General features: G+C 42.3%; 1 protein-coding gene across 1 annotated transcript in view; it reads left to right on the plus strand.

The window, feature by feature from the left end:
- The window catches only part of MKLN1 (muskelin 1), a 1,607,387-nt gene that overhangs the window by 1,363,088 nt on the left and 220,889 nt on the right, over positions 1-23,410 (plus strand). The window lies entirely within an intron of this gene.

Below are 23,410 nucleotides of genomic sequence, written 5' to 3' on the forward strand. Positions count from 1 at the left end.
GTTAGCATGTCTGGCAGAAGATTTGTGTATATTCTCAGATTAACTTGTATGCCAGCCTGTCTAGTAGTGAAAATGTAAATATATATTTTTTTAATGTTGAATATTTCCCTGTTTAAACCGAATGAGCAAAGAATCTGTCAGTGTTCTGATACATTTCTAATTGCACATGTTTGTGAGGAACATACTAAAGTACTGTGGAGAATCAGCTGAACAGTAGGATCATAGGTGTGTACTAGGCTAATGGCGCTGGAGCCTTTACAAGCCTAGCCCATAGGATTTCCCTGGCATTGTGCCGCCCAACGTTAGTTCCCAGTGCCTCTATCAAGTAAGACCACTGAAGTGATCCCCAGTGTGAATTTTCTATTTCCCATCCACTCATCAAGATTTCTCTTGAAGAGGCCAGTGAGGTGCTCTGCTTGACATGTATGGGAAGTTTATTCCAGAGCATGGGCAGTCTCTGGGTTAAGAACATGTACCTCCAGCATGTTCTGTTAATTGTGGTAATGAGGTTGAGGTCTCTGGAGAGCGTGGTGTGGAGGAAATTGGGAATTCTTCAGATGTATCATATTTAACAGACATGGCTTTGTAGGTCAAGCAGAGATTGCCTCTAAGCAGGTGGTATGAGACCGAGAATAGCTGGAGTTTTTTAGTCTGTCCGCATAGGGCATGTGTTTAAGGCCAAGGATCCTCTTTGTGAGTTACTTTTGTGACCTCTCTAGTTGTAGGTGTCTAGTCAGGTACATGCTAAATGGAGCATTATACTTTATAATTGGTCTAATGAGGGAAGAGTAGAGAGAGAGACTATGACTCATTTCTTCCTAGATGCAAAACCCTTAGTAATGAGATGTGCCACATAGAAGGATTTCCTGACTACAGCGGCAATGGTGGTTGTCAAAGGAAAGGTTGCTATCAACCTGTGTTCCCAGATCTCTTATAACGCCTTCAGTGCTCAGTGGATATTCATGGGCACAGAGTTTTTCCCAAAGGGAATGACCGTGCATTTTTTTGGTACTGAGCTTAAGGTCGTAGTTATGACACCAGTCGTTGTTTCATTGAGGCCTTTCTGTAGAATGTCTACATCATTTGAGGAGTTAATAATGGTTCCCAGCTTGCAATCGTCTGCAAACTTGGTCAGCCAGAGTCCCTTTGTGTTGGCCTGGACTTCAGAGAAGTAGATGCCAAATAGGCGCGCGGACCCAGGACTGATCCCTGCGGGACTCAACTTGTGACTGGTCAGCAGCTACTTTCACAGTGTGGGTTCTATCGGTGAGCAAATTTGTAACTCGCCTAGTGATGTAAGGGTTAGTGTCTAGTTTAGTGAGTCTATCTATAATTCCTGAATGGGGAATGGTATCAAAGGCCTTGGCTAGATCGAGGTGGGCTGTATGAACTACCTTTCCATCATCGACAGCTCTGGTGACTGACTCAAAGAAGTCGACCAGGTCAAGCAGGCATGATCTACCCTTCACAAAGCCAAACTGCGTGGGGTCCAGTGTTTGGAGGTTCCCTATATCCCCATTTATAAGGTCCATGATGATGATGCGTTCCATAGCCTTGCATGTCAGACTCGTCAGGCTAATGGGGCAGTAGTTCCCAGGGTCTATAGTCACTCCACCTTTATGTAATGAGATGACTGTAGCAGTGTGCCATTCTGCAGGGACAAAGCCTGAAGTGAGACCGTGATTGAACAGGTGTGATGCCAGTTCACATTGTAATTCATGTTGAACATAGCCAGGGATATTGTCAGGCCCCATTGATGCTGTATTCCCGCCTTAGTGCGTTTTTTTACCTGTGCAGCAGTAATATTGGATACCTGACATTCCTCTGGTATTGTAATTTTTCCTTTGCTGCAATTCTATTTTCATAGCTAGCTTTAGAAAATTTGATGAGGGATCTCAACTTTTTGTTGAGGCTAACAAGGGAGTGTTTCCAGTCTTGGGACTTCACCTTTTTCTGCAACAGTTTCTTCCTTCTGTTGTAGAGTTTGTTTATAGCAGGGGAACGCCAGATTGGCTTCCTTTTTTTGGAGGAGAGCGTCTTGGTTTTGTTTGGTATGGCCAGTTCCATGCATTTGTGTACATGTTTGTACAATGCTTTGGTGTATGATTCGGCAGTCATGCACCTACTCTCCATTTGCATGAGCATCGTGAAGTTAGCCACCTCCATTTTTAGAAGCCCAAAGTTGGCTTTTGAGAAGTTTTTCACAGTGGTTACTTATGCTGGGAGTGTGGGTGGGATGTGGATTTACATGGCGATTAGTTTGTAGTCAGATCTCACCAGGGAGGAGTTGACTAATGGTGTAGTGCAACGGTCACCCTTGTTAGTAATAACCAGATCAAGGATGTTGCTACCACTAGTGGGGGTAAGAGTGAGCTGTTGCAAGGCAATGGAATTAATGAATTCCCGGAAGTGTTGGGCAAGTGCGTTGGTACATGAGTAGTTTTCCCAGTTAATGGAGGGGTAGTGTGTCATCCAGTATGAGGGTGTTGAGTTGGACCTTAATATTTTCCAGGGTGGTTAGGAATATGGAGTGAGAGTCTTGGGACATGGTAGGGGATCTGTAGCAGCCTACAACCTAAATCACTGTCTTACCCAGTGTTAGTTGTACCTGAAGTATCTCTGATGTGCTTTGTTACCCAGTGTTAGTTGTACCTGAGGTATCTCTGATGTGCTTTGTTGGGCTACTAGTCTGGAGGTGTACATATCCTTTATGAATATGGAGACACCACTGCCTTTAGAGTTTTGGTCCAAGTTCTGGGGCCGAAAGGTGTGGAATGAATTGTACCCTGGTAGCGCAGGGGTGCTTTCTACTGCTTTGAAACAGGTCTCTGTTACTGCAGATATGTTTGTTCTCCATTTTGAGGAGTGCTTCGAGCGAGTGCATCTTGAGATATAGTCTTCTAGCGTTGATTAGCATGACCCACAGATTGTATTTACTTGTAGCTGTTATGGTGCTAATTTGGTCTTTAGAATATTGCCTGAAAAAGTCACTATAGGGGTGGCAAGAGCCTTGGCCAGTATCCGGAATCCCAGGGGTGACAGATGCAGGCCGTCTTTGGCAAAGCAGTGAGGTCTGTCAGTCATGTCATCCCAGGCAGACAGATACTGGATCCCCTTAGAATGACACCAGAAACCTAGCCAGTTGTTGAAGTCATTAATTTTCTGCTTGCATTGTGGTATCATTCTGGGCGACGGTAGGATGCTACTCAGTGCTAGGTGATGTCATTAGAATGTTCCTTGTTGCTAGGTGATTATTTGAACAGCTGATTGACAGGAAAAATAACTTTTTCAAACAGCTGACTGTTATTTTTAAAATAAGTTCGTTGAGGCTGTTAAACTCTACAGTTAGTCAAGTGCTGAGCAGTTTCTGAAGAGTCGCAGTCAGTTACAGTGCTGTGCAGTGATACCCGAAGAAAAGAGAACTCACCAAAAACTGTAAACCTGTCTTTACCTTGCTGTTATGTGTTAGATTAGATCAGAGACAGTATTCACTAGTTAGATTAGGGAAGTATAGTTATTCAGATAGAGTTTTTCTAGAATGAAGGACTTCTATCTTGCATTTTAATTTTATATTTCCGGTGATTGAATTCTGCTGTTTATTGAAAGTTATTGTTTACATTCTTGTAATCATTTTACTTATTAAATGTTTTTCATTACTTTAGATTGTGGCTGGAAATCGGTGTGTTCTTTAGAGATTAGAGAGTGGTTTATACCTGTTTGATACTCCACAGGTCCCTTCAAAGGCCTGGCTGCTCTGGTCATAGCTATAATTTATTTTGATATTTAATTTTCATAATTGGACACCCCTTTAGAAGGGCATGATGACAGTTCGATTTGTGGCAGCATTATCGTATTATTTTGGAGAGGGGACACATCTGGAAATCCGTGTCAGGCTTTCTGAGAAGTGTTTGGATGTGTGAGATTTAAATTTACTTTTAGTGTAAATGTATCAGAGGTCTTAAACTAGAGCACATTGCTCTGGAGTGTGTAATAAGGAATACATTAGGGGTGGACAGAAGTATACAGTCCAGTTCCAGATTATAGAGCATGTTCCTGTTGTGCTCTTAGGGAAATATTTTTGAAGTGTTACTCTTGTTTAAGTGACCGTCTCATATTGGAGTCAGTAGTGAGGATTGAAGCTCCTTATTTACTGTCCCAGGATAGTAAGGGATGTCACATTGTTAGCAGTCTGGTGGGGTATTGTTGGCCGGACATCACAGCAGTTACAGGAGCGTGGTTCAATTTTTAAATGTAAATTTTAGTCTTGACCTGTTAAACTGGCGTTTTCATAGTAAAATATTTAGAAAAATTACTTTTAACTACTTTACAGCCAGCAGCCTTTTTACATAAAAAATGTAATCACAGGTTAATTTTTAGACTAAGAAGATTAACAAATAAAGATGATATATTTGAGTTAGAGGCAGCTTACTTAAAAGTCCTATTTTTTCAAAGAGGATACTAAGAGAAAATATTAAATGACATTTATTTCTGATGTTAGCGCTAACAGAATTACTAAGTTTACACCAGTTTGTGACAGGGATATCAAAGAAATGAAGTTAAGCAAGGCTGTTTGGTAGAGCCTTTCCACTGTTGACTTGTATGGATGCATTTGGCATCAAAAAATAATTTTCAAGATTTGGAAAAAAATAATGAAAAACAAGAATCTTACAAAAATTTAGTGATAACCCTTGGATTTGATGATGTCAATTTTCATTCATTCCTCAGTGTATGGGTTCAGATCCAATACTCAGTTCCAACTCGGATGTTACTCCAGCTAGTAGAGATGAACAAACTCTCAAGCTTCTTCCTTACCCATAATGCACCAAGCCTAACTCCCCTCAGATCTCATTTGCCACTTCCACGACCAGACATGGTTGACAACTGCTCTCGAGTGTAAATTTAATAAGTAAGTGCTTTTTCTTCAAAAATTCTCTTTAATCTTTGTAAACTTTACCCTAGTTAATAACTGCTTAGTTTCTGTTGATGTATTTGTTCCTTTTCATCTTAAATTACTATAATTGCACTCACGTGTGTATTCTTACTACCAGTGTTGGGTAGACCTGTTCCTATCCTTCTGTATCCCTTTGTCTTCTCAGGGTGTTATTTCTGTTAAAAAAAAAAAAAAAAAACTTTTCTAGCCTTTTTTCCTCTCTGCCCTTTCTCTCTCCAGTGTTTATTATTGTTATTAAACTAGATTTCTGATTGCTTAACTTACAGATATGTTGGAAAAGGGATTTAAAAAAATGTGCGAACTGCGGGCACAAAATGCCCATTACTGACGCTCACTCCATGTGTGTTTACTGTTTGGGGGCTGAGCATTTAGATAAGGATTGTGATATCTGTAGTTGGTTTAATGCAAGAGCTCTTACTGAGAGACCAAATAAATTACTATTGAAAGGCCTTTTGGTTACCATTTTTTCAGGCCATTGCTGGAGTTCAGTCTCCTAAAGCTAAGTCCAGGGACCCGTCAGAAAGGTCCAGGTCTTCTGACTCTACTCCTTCCACTTCTGAAACGAAGAAAAAGAAAACCAAATTGGATCCAACGTTACTGTGATCTGGCCATCCTTGGATCCAATAAAAATTATAACTGGTCCTTCCTCCGGTCTGAAGAAAAGTAACACAGATCCGAAGTCCTTGGATCAGAAGTGTCTGCCTAGGACTGTATAGTCACCCTCACTGGATCCAGAACTGTCTAGGGTGTCCTCCCCATTTCTTGAGCAACACTGTAGACCCTCTTCAATAGTGTCATCTCATTCCTCCGAAGGTATCACAGAGGCCAGTGTTAAAAGGATGGTGTGGAAACTGGTCATGGAGCAGTTTCAGAAGGAAGTCTACATGGTTCCTACTCCCTTGGGTCAGGAACATTGTCCATCACTACTCCACTGGTTGCTACTCCTCCTTTGATCTACTCCTCCTTTGATCTACTCCTCCTTTGATCCACACTGGGAGATCAGAGTCCTTGAATCTGAGTGTTCCGGGCCCTTCTGGATCAGATCCGAAGAGAGGTTTCTCTTCAGATTCGACAGTTGCTCTGAGTTCTGTGGCTCTGACATTTTTGGATCAGGACAGCTCTCAGAGCTGAAGCTTCCAGTTCGGATCCAAGGGATGGAGTCAACTGTAAGGTGTTTGGAGCCATCTCTCCTGCTCGGAGCCTTGGCTTTGGACAGCTCAGCTCCAGCTTCCTCCACAGGCGGGCAGCTGTCTAAGCAGAGGAGGCTAGCAGGCCAGAAACTTTTCTGTACTGTGTTGGCTTCCTCTCTCTTGTGTGGTTGGCTTTCAAGGTTGTGAAGAGGGTTTTTTCTGCTCCAGCAGGTCAGACGGGTCCTTCTCCCTCGGATCCACCTTCAACATCCCAGCTGTCTTTCCTCATAATCCTCAGCATTCTATGCCACTGGGACAGCCAGCCCAAAGCTTCCTGACTTCCCAGCTGGGTATCGTCATCTCTTCTGATACATCTCTGGATCATCACATCGAAGAACTCCCTAGGAAGAAGACGTGCAAGAGGAGGCAGTTTGACTACCCCCACCGCCACAGACATCGGTCATTGAAGGAACTGACTTTTATGAAGGAGAAGAGTCTCCAAAATCACCACTTTGCATCTCGTTTGGAGACATCCTTGAGATCCTAAAACAGAAAGGTGGTTGGTCTACCAAAAACCCATCTCCAGAAGAGTCAGTATTTCTGGAAGCTTTTAAGTGTAGCCCGTCTGCCTCCTGGGTCAGTCTGCCCGCTGATGAACTCATTGATTTGGTTTCTAGCTGGACATGGAAGGAGCCTGATACAATTGAGCCAGTCCACTAGAGACTGGACAGGATTCTGGCTCCACCAGTAGGGAGAGAACATTAGAATAAGGGAATACTGGTTGATGCTATGGTCATGACAGCAGCTACAAAAATGGAGCTTGCGGAACAGAGTTCTACTCTCCACCCCCACCCCCATAATAGAGAATCTAAGGCTCTGAGATTTGGGAAGCGAGTGTATGCTTCAGTGATATTTGCTATCCAGTCGCTGAACCATTTGGCACATTTCAAGGGACTTAAACTTTCAAACTCCCTTTCAGGAACCACTATTGCAGAGGCTCAAACTTCAGTGGCTTCACATTTGTCTACCCTTCAATCTATTGCAAATTCGTCTATAAGACTCATCTTGCATGCTGCAGAATGTCCCTCAAGGGCTGCGGGTTCAGGCATTTTATTTATTTATTGTCTTTTGTTAACCAGGCTGGTCCAGCTGAGCCAGGGGCTGATTTTCAGTGGATACCCAAGGAGAAACGCTCCAAATACAAGTAACAATTTTACAAATTAGAAATACATTTACCTTGATATTCAGTCAGGAAGTTATGCATCAAAAATAAGAAACACTGTTTTATACAGCTGTGTTCTAGTTTCAGATGATAGTATAGTATCAGAAATATATTCTTATGCAAAAATATTTACAAGTAACAGCCGTAATCTCCATAAGCAAAAATATTTACATGAATCAAGATGTAGGTATACAGTAGTACAATCATTAGAAAGAAAACAGAAAATAATAAAGTATGCCTAGAGTAAGGGGGCAGAATTAGGAAGAAAGCAGTAGGATTTCAGGTTAGAGTTTGACAAGGACAGGATCAGTTCTTTTGTAGGTATTGTTTAAGCTCAAGTTTGAATTGGGCTTTCTGAGGAATACGTCTTATGTTAAGGGGAAGAGCATTCCAGGTATGAGCAACAGAGAATTTATATAGGGACTTTCCAGTATTCTTTGTTGGTTTGTAGATGTTTGTCAGATGTATGGAGCTGACGTTGGGGTTATAGAGTGACACAATATTAGAAATGGAAGGACAGGATGTGGGGTTATAGAGAATAGTGTGTGTAATATGTAGATGTTCTTCATGTTTCACTGTTGCAGTCATCATATTTAGGTTATCCTGCCAGGAGTAGCCCTCAGTCGGCCCGAATACCAGAGGCTTAGTATTTCTACATTGGTTGCTGTCACTCCAGGACTGACGTCAGGTCGTCAGTGGTATAAATTCAGGCAGCCAACGCCATTACATCATTCGTTCTTGCAGAGGAGCCCAAAGCAGAAGCAGTTTGCACGAGTGCCGGTCGGCCGCTACCAGAGTTTTCATTTCCGACTTGAAGTTGAAGTCTTCTAAAGCTAAGTACTCCATTGGGGATCCTTTTTTCTTTCTCTTACCAATGTCAGAAAGTTAATTGTCTCGCCTGTGGAAAGCAAATAACCACACCGAGAACTTCCATTCTTACTGCATCACCCGTTTAGATCCAGACCACGACGTCCCTCACTGTCACTTTTGTGCTTTGTTCAATGCCAGAACTATACATCGTCGAGCCCTTATTGCAGCTAGATATTTTCGCTCTCAGTCCTTGAATTCCGATATGGCTTCGGTAAGCCATCCAACTACCGATCTTCTGAAAAACGTAAGGATAAAGACAGGGACAGACCGCACAGGTCCAAAACTGCTGACGACTGTTCCGTTAAGCTAGTTGTCAGTTCTTCAGTCCTCAGTGAGGCGCATTCACAGCCCCTAATGCCCGCTTCTGTGGATTCACAGGCCGCTACCGAGACCCTTTCAGAGTCCGGTATGCCACGAGACTCTTCTTCGACTAAGGAATGAATGTCTTTACCTTGGATGGGTATGGAGCCGCTGAGCAGGCACCAGCGTCCGAGGAAGTACTTCGCACTACCGATACTCGACACAAACCGACAACTTCTTTCGCATCTTCAGTTCTTTCTAAATCTACTGAGTTTCTAAGGCCCGGAGTACGAACTACGCCCAAGAAAAGATGACCCAAGCTCAAGCACCTGCTTCCTTGCCTCAATCTCAAATGTTTAAAATGGCGGAAGACCTTATGCTTATTAGGGGAAGCCAGACTACCCCTTCCAAAAGAAAAAGAGACTTGTTCCCAGTAGTTTTATCTGACCAGGAGTCCGATGACTCTGATGCTTCTGAATATGAAGACATGCAATCCCTCTCTACTTATGAGGATTCTGATGCAGAGGAATCCATTCCTTCTGCCTGTCCACCCGAGGATTTTTCATTTGGTGAAACCCTTCATACTTTAAGGGAGCATTTCCAGTGGGAATGTCAGGACTACCCTCAGACACAAAAAGAGACTCTGGGTATTCTTAGATTTACCACAGCACAGACCTTTGACCATTCCTCCTGTCCTGGATGATGTTGATGATGTTTTTATGAAGTCCAGTTCGACTTCTGACACCCTTCCTCCTGCTCCCAGGAAACCTGACAGTTACTACAGAGTCCCTGACTCTCATAAATTCCTTTTCAAAAATCCTACTGCTGACCCAGAAGTCATCTCTCAAGGACCTAAAGGAATTAAAGCAACCTCAGCTAAGAATCCCACCTCCTCAGACAGGGATTCCCGAACTTTAGACAGATTGGGTAAAAACGTATATACCTCTGCTACTTCTGCTATTGGAGCACTAAATTGTCAGTACCACATTGCTGAAATATCATCAGCATACCATGGAACTCCTCAAACAAAAATATCTTCCTTTCCTGCTTGTGCAGAAAGTAAAGAATTACAACCGCTTATGCATTCTGCAAGCCAAGTTACTAAGCACACTTTGCAATGTGGTTTTGACGCCGTAGAAGCATCTTGCAGGGCAGCAGTCACTGGTTCTGTCCTTAGATGGCATGCATGGCTTAAGGGAACAGACCCTGCTAGAACATGTCAAATCAAAATTATTGGATGCACCATTGAACAAAGGCAATTTGTTTGGCACCAAGGCAGAAGAGGTCTTAAAAAAGATGGAAGAAAAAGCTAAATCTATGCAGACAGACTTTTTACAGGTCCAGTCTCTGAGGTTCAGTAAGGCATTACCCCTCCAAGCACTGGTCCTTTCCGGTCCCCTCCAGGCCAGTTCAGCCCAGACCCAGGGAAAGCAGCCCGCCCGCCCCCCAGGGAACGCAGAGATTTAAGCAATGGAGTTCCTCCTCTTCAGAAACGGGGAGTGCTAAGCCACCCCCTTATGGTAAGAACTCACAATGACTTTGCACCTCCACCCCTTACCTCTGCCCACCTGCTTGTGCCCCTAGGAGGAAAACTCTCCTTCCATGTAAACAACTGGGCCTTTATTATCAACGACAAATGGGCCCTCAACATAGTGTCCCAGGAATACAAATTTTATTTCCACACTCTGCCAACCCCAAAAGGGTTCCCAGATCTTCTTCCAAACCATTGGGCAGAGGCCAAAAAACAAGTCCTTTCCTTGCTCTCCATGAGGGCAATACAGCATGTTCCTGCACACCAGATAGGCCAAGGTTTTTATTCCAGACTCTTCCTGGTACCCAGAAAAGAGGGCACCTGGTGCCCAATCCTCAACCTGTCCATTCTAACCCCCTTTCTGGTGATACCAAAATTCAGAATGCTCACCCTCCAGCAATGTCTTCCTATGCTTTCCAAGGATGTTTGGTTAGCCACTCTAGACCTAAAAGAAGCCTACCTATACATCACAATCAGGGAATCTTGAAGGAAGTGTCTACATTTCAGGGCAGGATCTATGCACTTTCAGTTCTCTGCTCTTCCCTTTGGCTTATCCACTGCTTCCAGAGTTTTCACAAAATGCCTGGCTCCTGCCATTGCTTTTTGCTGACAAAGAGCTACTCAGATTTACCCCTACTTAGATGATTGACTGATTCAGGCAGACAGAAAAAGCTGTTACAGCACCTGACCTTTGTAAAGGACCTACTTACCACCTTGGGGTATACTATGAATGAAAAGAAATCAAAACTAGTACCCACATAAAAAAATTGTATTCCTGGGAGCAAGCCTGGACACAGCATCCCAGATGGCATTCCTTACTCCAGAAAAACAAGCCTACATGACAAGACTACTTCTCTCAACTAGCCACCAGAACCCAGTTATCCGCAAGGATCCTGCAAGCTGTAGGGTTCATGGCCTCCTGCATTCTACTTATTCCATATGCCAGACTGCATATGAGGAAACTACAATAGTACCTAAAAATCCTTTGGTGTCAACACTCTCAAGACCTAGAAACTGTCATACCAGTAATACCTCGTCTAAGGAAAGATTTTCTTTGAATGGCAGCAGCATGCAACCACAACAAGGGACTTCCCTTCTCACAACCCCACGCCCAGACCCTCTCCACAGATGCATCAGACTATGCCTGGGGTGCACTCCTGGACAGCAGGGGCATTCAGGGCCATTGGAGCCCAAATCAAATTCATCTGCACATCAACCAAAAAGATGTGCTAGCTGTTCAGCATGCCCTGACAACTTTCAGACCCCTACTCTCCCCAGGGCTTCTACTGATCAAAACCGACAACACCACAGTGATCAACAAGCAGGGAGGAACTCACTCTTATCCGCTCTGCATGCTCGCCATGACCCTTTGGCACATGGCCTCAGTCATGCAGCTGCACCTGCTAGCACAATTCCTGCCAGGCTCCCTAAACTCTCTGCTAGACAACTTAAGCAGAAACCTGCTAGACCCACAGGAGTGGAACTAGACCACAGAACCTTCACCCTTGTAACTCAGAAATGGGGCACCCCGAAGGTGGATCCCTTTGCCTCCCACTCCAGTCAGCTCAGCAAATTCTGCAGCAGGGAACCTCACAGCAAGGCCTGGGAAGTGGATGCTCTATCCTTCCCGTGGGTAAACCTCTCGGTCTATGCATTTCCCCTCTACCACTCATTTCAAGGGTACTGCTCAAAATAAGGGAGGAAAAACCGAGGGTAATCCTGATTGCCCCAGACTGGCCATGCCAGCACTGGTACCCACTGCTGTGCAGCCTGTCACCATGGCACCTACCTCAGATCCCAACACTCCTGACCCAGAAGAATGGAGAATTTATACATCCTCAATTGCAGACCCTCAACCTGGCAGCTTGGCTAATTCTCTGACCTCTCCTCAAGCTGCCAGCCTAAGCAAACAAGTCCTAGATGTTATACCTGAGACCAGATGCCCCAGCACTAGAAGATCCAATGCTGACAAGCGGAAAAGGTTTTGTACCTGGATCCAGGCTAAGGGAGCCAAAACCGCAGAGCCCTCCCTACCTCTCATCCTGGATTACCTAGTAGACCTACTACACAGTGGTCCATCCTTCTCTTCAATAAAAATTCATGCCTCTGCCATCTCTGCTCTTTACAGCACAGAGCCACGTCTCTTCTCCCACCCTCTCATCAAACAGTTCCTAAGAGGGGCTAACAACTTAAGGCCACCCAGAAGAGCTCCTATCTCAGCTTGGGACCTTAACTTTGTGTTGGAAAAGCTTACCCTACCCCCCTATGAACCGGCAGCTTCAGCAGAGTTAAAAATTCCTCTTTTGGAAAACAGCCTTGCTTCTGGCCATCACTTCAGCTAGAAGAGTTTCAAAGCTACAAACACTCATGGCTGTAGAGCCCTTCATCATTTTCCATGCTGACAGGGTCTCCCTCAGGACTTAAATCATCATTCATGCCCAAATTGGTGTCCAGTGTGGCTCTCAACCAATCTGTTCATTTGCCCACCTTTTTCACTAACCCACAAAACAAGGGGGAAAGGATTCTGCACTCTCTAGATGTGCACAGACAGCTCAGATTCTATCTGGATAGGACTAAATCTTTTAGAAAAACTGACCAATTGCTAGTCAGCTTCGCATCAGGGGCAGAGGGCAAGGCCATATCCAAACAATCTCCAGATGGATAGCTCACTGCATCCATTTTTGCTGTAAACAGCATGGAAAACCTCCCCCAAAGGGGGTCAGGACAAATTTCCACCAGGGCAACCTTCACCTCTGCAGCTTTTCTCAGAGGGGTCCCCACCAGGGACATCCTGGAGGCTGCAACATGGACCACCTGCCTATCTTCTCCAAATCCAGGGCAGGCTTTGCCACCGCAGTCTTGTAGGGCATCCTAGCCAGCCTCCAGTCTTCTTGACTGCCTCCACCCTTTTCTTCAGCTTTGAGAATCAACCCAAATGTGATGACTGCAACAGTGAAACACGAAGAACTTAGTACAGTTGTGTACACTTACCATAAATGTAGATGTTCGAGTGTATTCACTGTTGCATTCCTGGTTTCCCTCCCTCCGTCCCCCTTGTCTCGCTCTCTCTATCTTTTCCTCTCCCCTTACAGGGAAATTAATTTTGGTATCTACTTTCTACTGGTGGTGTTCTTCCACCATAACCTAGCTCCCTATTTAAGGGCTCCTGACTGGGCAAGAAAAACTGATGTAACGGCGTTGGCTGCCTGATTTTATACCACTGATGACCTGACGTCAGTCCTGGAGCGATAGTAACCGACGCAGAAATACTAAGCCTCTGGTATTTGGGCCGACTGAGTGCTACCCCTGGCAGGATAACCCAAATGTGATGACTGCAACAGTGAATACACTCAAACATCTACATTTATGGCAAGTGTATACAACTGTACTTTGTGGAAGTAGTAGTTTCTGGAATTCAGGCCATTGTAAAGATTTAAGAATGAGGCAGTGATGGGTTTTATAGGGTAGATTGGAAGCAAGTCTAGATATTTTGTTGTAAGTTTGTTCTAATTTGAAGAGTAGAGATGACTGAAGGTTAGTAACAACCGGAGCTGCATACAGAAGACAGGGTAAGAGAAGAGACTTGGCTAGGGAGGGTTTAATGGAGGATGAGAGTAGTTTGTGATTATGGTACAGAAGACCAAGTTTTTGGTGCTTTATACAATGATTGGTATGAATGTCGACTTTTAGTTCATCATCGATAGTAACACCAAGTAATTTAGTATAGGGGTTCAGGACTGATAGTATTATTAAGTGAGGTAATGGAGAAGGAGGATTTATGGTGAGCCAATGTTTTAGGAAGGAAAAGTAGCAGTTTTGTTTTTTTTTTTTTTTTGGATTTAATATTAGTTGATTATCAGTGAGCCAGGTTTCGATGGAGGTGAAGGTGTGTTGGGTAAGAGCAAGGAGATCTGGGATGCTGTGGGCGATGGTAATAAGGGTTGAGTCATCTGCATATTGTAAGAGTGTAGAGGTAGTAGCAGTATGTAATCTGCTGGTGAAGATATTGAACAATAATGGATCCAATATAGAACCTTGGGGAAATGCCTGTGTTGACAGGTAGAAATGGGGAGGTGACAGATTGCCAGCGTATAGATTATCTATTAGATAAGTAACTAGAGAACCAATTTATAGGGGGGGGGGTAGAGAGATGGAGATGAGAAAGTTTGGATAACATTTTTGAGTGAGAGACCATGTCGAAGGCTTTGGAAAGATCAAGGAATAGACCGGAAGCTAGATGGTTATCACTGGCTTCTGCAACAGTTTCGGTAAATGAGAGTGTGGTAGATGTGCTGTGGTGGGGTCTAAATCCATGCTGGGTGGGAGTTAAAAGATGGTTATATAGGAAGTGTTTAATTGAGTGTGGACACATTTTTCGAGAAATTTAAAAGGGGAGAGTATAGCAATGGGGCAGTAGTTGGATGGGTCAGTGGAGTTTCCTCCTGTATGGAGAGGAATAATGAAAAAGGCTTTCCATATGTCAGGGACAAGGGCTTCAGTAATGGAGCGATTTATAAGAATAGAGACAGGGTAGGAAATAGATTTGGCAGTGATTTTAAGGAAGTGGGGAGGTAGTTTATCGACAGAGGGTGGACAGGGTTTGAGTTTATTCAGCTGGGTTTTGATGAATGCAGTGGGAACAAGTTGAATGGAGAAAGTATTGGATGAAGAGGGCATGGGAGGTAAGAGCAGAGAAGAGGCAGTGGGACTTCGTTGAGTTATTTTTTAATTGTTTCTATGAAGTGATTGTTTAATAAAGCAGCAGTCCTGTGAGGCAGTATGGCGAGGGAAGGGGTTGGGAGTTGGAGGGTTACTGGGGTGGAGGATTTTATTAATGGCAGACTAAACTTTTTTTTGAGTTTTTGTGTAGGCTACATTGGATGGAGTTAAGGAATTTTTTTTTGTCTGACTAGTTTTTTACACCAGTTTCTAAGTTCTTTGTAATGTAGTGGGGAAGGGATTTTATTATTGATCCAAGTTTTCCAAGCAGCATCCCTTTGATACATAATAGAGCGTGTTTACTTAGTGAGCCAAGGGGCACAGTTTGATTTTACCCTGATTTTTCTGGGTGGAGCCATGGAGTTCAGTACATCAAGAAATATCTTGTTGAAGGTAGTTACAGCATTATTAAGGGAGAGGTTTTGAAGGAAGGTCCAATTGATGTTCGACAGTGTAGTTTTGAACTTAGCAGGATCGAATTGAGTCAGATTGAGACATACTCTGTAATGGTATTATTTGGGTGAATGTTTGAAATGTCTATGAATATAGGTAGGGGAATGAATGGTCACTTAGAGAGTTAGCAAGAATGCCAGGGTTATGATAAAGACTGGGATCGAAAATAAGGATCCAATCTATTATAAAACCAGTAGTAGGGTTTTTGCTAGTCCTGGCAGGCGAGGATATAACAGACTGAGGTTATGAATAGGTGGTGAGGAGGAGAGTGAAGCCCAATCAATGTTGACATCACCAAGTCTAACAGTTTCTTAGGGAACATGTTGAGTGAGCCAGGAGAGAAAGTTTTGAAGAATAGGAATGTTGTCACCTGGGGGGATATAGATGGATACAATGACAAATTTTTTGTGAGGGTTGTTATAACAGTTTGCAATAAGGATTTCAACAGGAGCAAAGCTGGGTATGGGAGTTGAGCGTGAAGAGAGAGTAAGTTGGTCAGAGTAGAGGATGACTACATGTCCACCTCTCTTATTTGTTCTATCAGCATGAAAGATGATGTAACCTGGCGGTAGGATTTCAGAGTTGGTGATGTGAGGTTTTAATCAAGTTTCTGATGGGGTTAGGATATGAGGGGAGTTCAGATAGATCCAAGAGTGCATTGCTGTGATTTTGTTAAACAATACTTACTTTGGATTTTCAGAGATTTAGGTGAGGGAGAGTGAAGTTTGGGGAGTTTGTGAGGGGGAGTGGTAGGGGGTAATAGCTTGTGAGAGGTAGGGGATGTAGGTCGTGGGTTGGAGTGGATGTCACCATCCAAGAGTAGAGTATCAAGGAAACCAAGGAAAGAGGAGAGTAGGTTTAAGAGTGTAGGGAGTTCTGTGTTTTATAGAGATGGAAGGAGAAACATTAGGGTATGTTTTTATTGTAAAGAGGTTGGTGGGAGACATAGGAGGGAGATCAGGTACGTGGGAGTGTTGAAGAGTGAGTGATAGCTGTGAGAGAGGGTAGGTGCTGGTGTTTGGTAATGCAGTGGGGTATGGTATGATGTTGTCAGTGATAGTAGGAGGAAGGGGGGGGGATAGTAAGGTAAAGTGGTGACATATTGAAGGAATTATGTGGTGACTGTTTAAGTGTAGCAGTGAAGATGTTATATTTTATTAGAGTGAAAAGAGAAGTAGGTTATAAACAGAGGAAGGATAAGGCAGAGTGGTAAGGGGTTAATACAGTAAGGAAAATAGTTGAAAGGTAAACATTTCCATCGAGGGGCATGCCTGGATGCGCCTGTGTTATTTTGCAGAGCCCTTCAAGTCATCTTTCATCAATACTCCTTTTAACGGTTATTTCTTATTTGGCCCCACAGTGAAAGAGACACTGTCCTTTCTTATTTGGCCCCTCAGTGAAAGAGACACTGTCTGGGTGTGAGAAGGATGGAAAGACCCTGTCTGTGGTGGGTGTATGTTTTTCAACCCCTCAACATACCTTTTCCAGGAATCAATGGGGAGGTCGAAAAATTTGTTTCAGGAAGTCTCTGGGTCCATTCCAGGACACATGTAGAGGTAGTTCCCCCAGAGACAGAGGGAGGAGTGATAATGGTATAAGACTCCCCCATGGCAGAGGGGGCCTGCAAAACCAAGGGTCCAAAGATACCTTCTCTGGCAGACCCCATCAGTGCTCCTGAACCAAGGCCCGATTGCTTGCCTCTGGAGGTGGTCAGGGGTTGCTTATCCCTGCACCAAATAGCCTGGCTAAACATAACCAGTGACACTTGTGTGCAGAGGATCATTTCCAGAGTTTATGTTATTCCCTTTTCCTTTCCACCCCGGTTACCCATGAAAATCACCAATGTTCTACCCAGTCAAAGGGAAGGAGCAGCACTAGAAATTCAAAAGCTGCTAGGAAGAGGAGTCATCCAGGAGGTCCCTCCAGACCAAGTCAAATCCAGAACTTACTCAAGATTCTTTTTAGTGCCCCAGAAAACTGAGGTCTGGAGACTGATTTTAGATATCAGTGTTTTGAACAAATCAGTTCAACGCATCAAGTTCTGGATCGTCATGCTTCAGTCCATCCTGCCCTTTCTGAGCAAAGACGATTGGATGTACTCTGTAGATCTTCAGGATGCATACTATACATAAAAATGTACAGATAATCTTGAAGGTACTTATGCTTCTGGCTGGGAGACAGTCATTACCAGTTCAGAGTACTGTCCTTTCATTTCACCAAATTCCCAGAATGTTCACCAAGTGCATGGCAATGGTGGCAGCTCACTTGAAACTGCAGGGATTCCACGTGTTTCGATACTTGGACGACTGACTCATTACCACTCCAACCAGGCATCAGTTGGTACAAGCCCAAGGCACTTGTTCAAATCTTGGGATAACTGTCAATCACAACAAATCACAGTTACAACTGACCCAATCATTGGATTTCATTGGGGCAATATTCAACACCATCTATATGGTAGCATCACTTCCCCTTTCGAGGGTACAAACAAATAAGAAATCAGGTCAAGAAAGTAATTTGCAGTACCAAAATGTCAGCCCAGTTAATTCTGCAAGCCCTGGGATGTGTCAGCGGTGATAGTCTTAGTTCCTTTAATATCTCATGATAATTGTGCTATGGATGCTACAAACATAACGGTCAGTTCTCTCTCAACCTATGTCAGTGACGATAAGATAACTCACGTATGCAAGTGGTATCTTTCCTGGTGGATGCAGTCACAACAACTGTTGCTAGGCCATCCCTTCATCTACCCTCAGCCCAATTCCACAGTGGCCACGGATGCTTCCCAGATTGGATGGGGGGGGGCATTATCTAGGGAAGATGGTCCAAGGTGCTTGGTCTTCCGAGGAGGCCAACTTGCATATCAGTGTCCTGGAAATGAGAGCAGTGCTTTTGGCATTGCTAGCATTCCAGAACTCCCTCCCCCTTGGAACAATTGAGATTCAAATGGACAACATGTCAGTAGTTTGGTACATAAACAAGAAAAAACTGCATCTTACCCCCCTTTGTCATGAAGCCTTGAGGGTGTGGCAGTGGACGATTTCTTCCAGCCGTTTTCTAATTGCAGTGCACATTCATGGGAAGTTCAATGTGTTAACAGGCAATATGAGTAGGTCCATCTTACTAACTCACGAGTGGTCTCTCAGCAACAAAGTGACATACACGATTTTCCATCAGTGGGGGTCGGCCTTGAGCCGATCTGTTTGCATCTCCCCTAAACAATGAGTGCAACAGCTTCTTTGCCATAATTCCCCCCCTGGGGTGTTACCGAGTGATGCTGTACTCCACGATTGGCCTTCCAGTCACCTATATGCTTATCCCCCAACTCCTTTAATTCCCAAATTCCCCCAGAAAGCAGGCAGGTTGAAGAGCAAGGTCATCCTCATTGGGTCTTACTGGCCTCGACAAACTTGGTTCCCCTTCCTTTGGCCTCATCTGCTGTACCTGCCTTGGATTCTGGTTCCGACACCAAACCTTCTCTCTCACCTGGCAGGCATGATTCACCCAGACATCACAAACCTCAAGCTGACTGTCTAGTTTCTTCAGTACCATTGATAGCCCGGCCATTCCATTCTGGTATCATCCCAAAAGCCCTCTACTAGAAAACTGTACGGAAGTAAATGTAAAGGATATTTGTTTATTGGGATGAACAGAATCAGGTAGAACCCTTCTCAGCTCCAATACACTCTCCTTGAATTTTTAGTGTGTCTATTGAAGGAGGGTGCTAGTTAGACTATCAAAGCCAAACTTGCAGCCATTTCAAATTTCCATGTTGGGTTTCAGAATTCTTCCCTAGCATCCTCTAAACTATGTAAAGCAATGTTGAAAGGTACTCTTCTACTTAGACCTCCTTACAAAGATTCTATACCACCATGGGAGTTAATTTGGTACTTTAAGCCTTAGCACAGTCCCCTTTTGAACCTGCAGCTAAATGTGATCTAAAATTCTTAACTTGGAAGACTATCTTTTTAGTTGGGATTACATCTGCTAGAAGAGTTTCAGAACTTCAAGCATTGTCTTCTTAACCCCCCCCCCCCATATTTAGTTTTCCACAAGGACAGTGTCACCTTACTTACCAATGTTTCCTTCCTACCTAAGGTGGTGTCAGAATCCTACATTAAGAAAGCCATTAACCTGCCAGTGTTCTTCCCAAACTTTGCGAATAAAGGAGAGTATGTACTGCACTTGCCAGATGTTCACAGACAATTGCATTTCTACCTAAACAGAAAAAAACAAATTAGACAGGCAGACCAGGTTTTTGTTTCCTTTGCTCATCACAAGATGGACAAATCAGTCACAGAAGTAATTATAGCCAGAAGTAATTATAGCCAGATGGTTGACAAATTGCATCTCATTTATTTGTACTAAATTGAATTTCCCCCTACCCAAAACCATTAAAGGCTCATTCAACCAGATCTATGGCTACTTCCACTGTATTCCATTCTAGAGCATCTATGGATAGTATTTGTGCGACTGCTATTTAGTCAAATCCTTGTACCTTTATCACTCATTACAAATTGGATCTGGTCTCGAGGGGAAGAGCAGCCTTTGGCTCAACTGTATCCTTCCTTAGAGTCCACCTAGGAATTTAGGTAGTGGGGGACTCTGTCCCATACATTGAGGAACAAATGAAAATTGTCATCAGATAAAAGTTATATACTTACCATGATGTTCCATCTGTGTCGCTCGTTTTCATTCTTTCTCAACTCCCCACTATCCATCCCCCTACATTTCCTTCATACGACTCCTGGAGGAATGAGATTTTCAAGGTCAACAAGGATACCCCATGTCCCTTGTGCTGCTCTCCAGTTATGGTCTTTCTTTATCACTCTGTCTCTCAAGCTGCATACAGTATAAGGTCTGAGGGGAGTTAGGCTTGATGCTTTATAGGTAGGAAAGGAGCTTGAGAGTTTATTCGTCTCTTCGAGCTGGAGTAACGGATGAGTCGGATCCGAACCCATAAATTGAGGAAGAATGAAAATGGATAACACAGATGGAACATTATGGTAAGTACATAATTTCTTTTTCACTTATTTAGAGCACAGAATATTAAATCAGTTGTTGAAAATGGAAAAAGAAATTCGGTGGATTTTACAAAAATTATGGAAACGTTTCGATGTAAATTTTGTAGGTATATAAATGAGGGTTTCATCATTATTATTAAACATCTGGATAGACAGATTTAGGCTAGCAATAGATTTACTTGTAATTCAAAAGAAGTAGTATATTTACACAAATCCAAAACTCAGAGCTGCTGTTAGTTGAGGTAGGATACTCACGCTAAAACACTAGTAAAACTCAGTCCAAAAGAGACTTTCCAATGAGCAATAAAATGAAAGTAGAAATTCAAACAAATAAATCCATGTAAGTTAGCAAATTGTTTATTCCAAAGCTTTTCGCCAAAGGCTTCTTCAGACTCTTTACACAAACTAAAACTTTGAACATCACTTTTAAAACCAACAAAAGCTTGTGATAGGATCTCTATAATCACATGTTTCCTTCATTTAAAAATACAGTAACCCATTAAACTCAGTTCCATGAATGTTACCTTGTTCAGCTAAGAAAAATACTGGTATATTAAAAGTAAGAACTGAATAGTTCAAAATAAACATACATAAAAACATACATAAAAAACATACATAAAAAATGCATCGGTGCCCAAACATACATTATATTATATTAAACAATTGAGTATATCTCAGAGCCTTGTCATATTTACTTATCATCTCATGGTGCTTTAGGAAAATCGTACTGAACTTTCAGGCAGTATATATCAAAAAGCCATTTCAGACTTGGTTAGTATAACCCAAACTGCTTGTAATGCACATATTTACAAAGTGTGACTTTAGATATTTCCGTGTTTTACTGGAAGTTCATACTATCCAGAGTAGACTCAAAACAGTCAACAATTACAGGTGGTTAAAACTTGTATCACATTAGTTAGGCTATTCTCGTATAAATCAAAAGTTAAAAACAGTTTTTCAAAATTACTTATTTTCTGCAGACTCTGAAACGCTTTTAAAAATCACAGCACAACAAAGTATTCCTATGTGCCTGGTTAATTCTTGAATGCAAAACAAAGCGTTCATAAAAATAAAAATAAACATTGTGTCTATTTAAAAAAAGCCGATTAGGCTTACAATAGGCATAAGTACATGACGAGCTTTTCAATAGCTGTCCATTAGTTCATGCCTTAGTCTCTTCAATCTCCGTTAATAAACAGGGACATTTGACATTTCAGGATGTGAACGTAACTTACAAAAATGTGGGTGGAAGAATGCTTCAACAATAAACGAAGCAACAAAACGTCTATATGGAAACAGAGCAATATCTTAATAATTAACTTGACTACAGATCCACAATGGTGGAAATAAGCACACTGACTTAAGCAACCATTAATTGCACTTTATAATTGTTACATCCTTGATACCCAAATTTAAAATATAGACATTGTGAAATGTTAAAGCTCTTATGTGGTGAAGCGGAAAATATAGGGAAGGAGTACATGAGGGGGAAAGGGGAAAATGGGAAGTATTTTGGCACATATATTCTGTTAATCCCGAATGGCATCCTGAGGTGCCTTACATTAGTATTTATAAACAGTACTTTTCAATACTAAATATATGTGTGCAAAGATTCATTTCTTATGACAAATGTTGAAAGTATATGAAATGCCTACAATATGTCTGAGTATATAGATAGGTCATCTACACCATGGTCATAATGTTGTGAGGAAAATGTACCTAACTAATGTGGAATTTCTCTTTACCTGCGTAGTCTTCTACTTTTCAAAAATGGCTTTATTTGGATTTTATCGTTAAGGCCTGGTGGTTTATCGGACCTTAATCTTATGATCCATCTTGTTTCTTGTTCTAAAGTTCTGTTAATTAGATCACCACCTCTGAATCCTTCATACACACATTGTATGGCACAGAACTTAAAGGAATGACTGGTACCAGTTGAACTTTTATGTCTAGCCAATGCATTGGTTTCTGTACCTACTCTAAGGTGGTACGTGTGTTCCCTAATCCTCTCCTTAAATGATCTATTTGTTTTCCCTATGTAGTAACTATTACATCCTAAACATTTAGCCATATATATGACATTTTTACTTTCACAGTTGGTGTTAGTGTTAAAATTGTGTCCTGTAGTAGGGTGCTCAAAACTAGTTTCTTTATTAATATGAATACATTGATTGCAATGACCACAGGGTACTGTGTTTCTATTCACTGTCAACCTGTTAACTAGTGGATGTCTTGGTCTACATAGGATACTCTTCAGATTGGGAAGGTTTTAGCAATCTCACTAACTTCTATATCTGAATTCAAAATACCCCAGTGTTTCTTCATAATGCTTTTCACTTGCAGGCTCATTTTACTAAAAGTAAGGTTAGCTCTAACTTCATTCCTAGGGAACCTGAGCTAGTGGTCATTGCTTCATGTGCCATAAAATATGGTTTCAGTACTTGTTCTTAAGGTCTCCACTGTGTTAATAGTGTCTAATATTTCTTTTCTTTGTAACCTCTCTCCAGAAATCTCTCCTACATGTCCATTTTTCCTGAAACATAAGTTTCATGTTGTGGATTCCATCTAGATACCCTCATAAATTGTCCTTTAGAAATACATGGCGGGATGCATACTTTGTCTATGTAATATATTGTTTCTTTGGCAATCTTTCCTATAAATAGTTGTATTGATCATACCATTGGTCATTCTAAATACTTCCACGTCCAAAGATGGAAGATTGCTAACTGAGAAGTTTGCAGTAAATTTTAAGAAGTCCGTGGTATTGTCCAAGTAAGAAACAAAGTTTAATAGGGAGGGTTCATCTCCAAGCCATATAAAAGGTCGCCCAGAGTTGATCCACAAAACGACAGTACATTGCAGCATGTTCTATAAATGATAGATTATTGAAGAGAAAAATATCTTCCCATCTGGCAGCTATTTGCACATGATGTGCCCATAGCCACGCCATCCTTCTGTAAGTAAATGACTTCTTCAAATGCAAAGACATTATTAGTTAATATAGTCTCTAATAGCAGGGTCACAAGGTCAATCTTTCTATCAGTGAAGTCTGAATGTGCTTTCAAATATTCAGTGATCAGTCTTATTCCTACGTCATTGGGGATCACTGTGAATAAGCTAACCACATCAAGTGTCACAAAGAAAAAATGTTGGTTCGTATCCAATGAGTGAGTTTGAGAATATAGGTCTAAAAGAAATTGCTTACTATCT

Source organism: Protopterus annectens, chromosome 11.part0 (genome assembly GCF_019279795.1).
Source record: "Protopterus annectens isolate FY-2018-M chromosome 11.part0, PAN1.0, whole genome shotgun sequence".
NCBI lineage: Eukaryota > Metazoa > Chordata > Ceratodontiformes > Protopteridae > Protopterus > Protopterus annectens.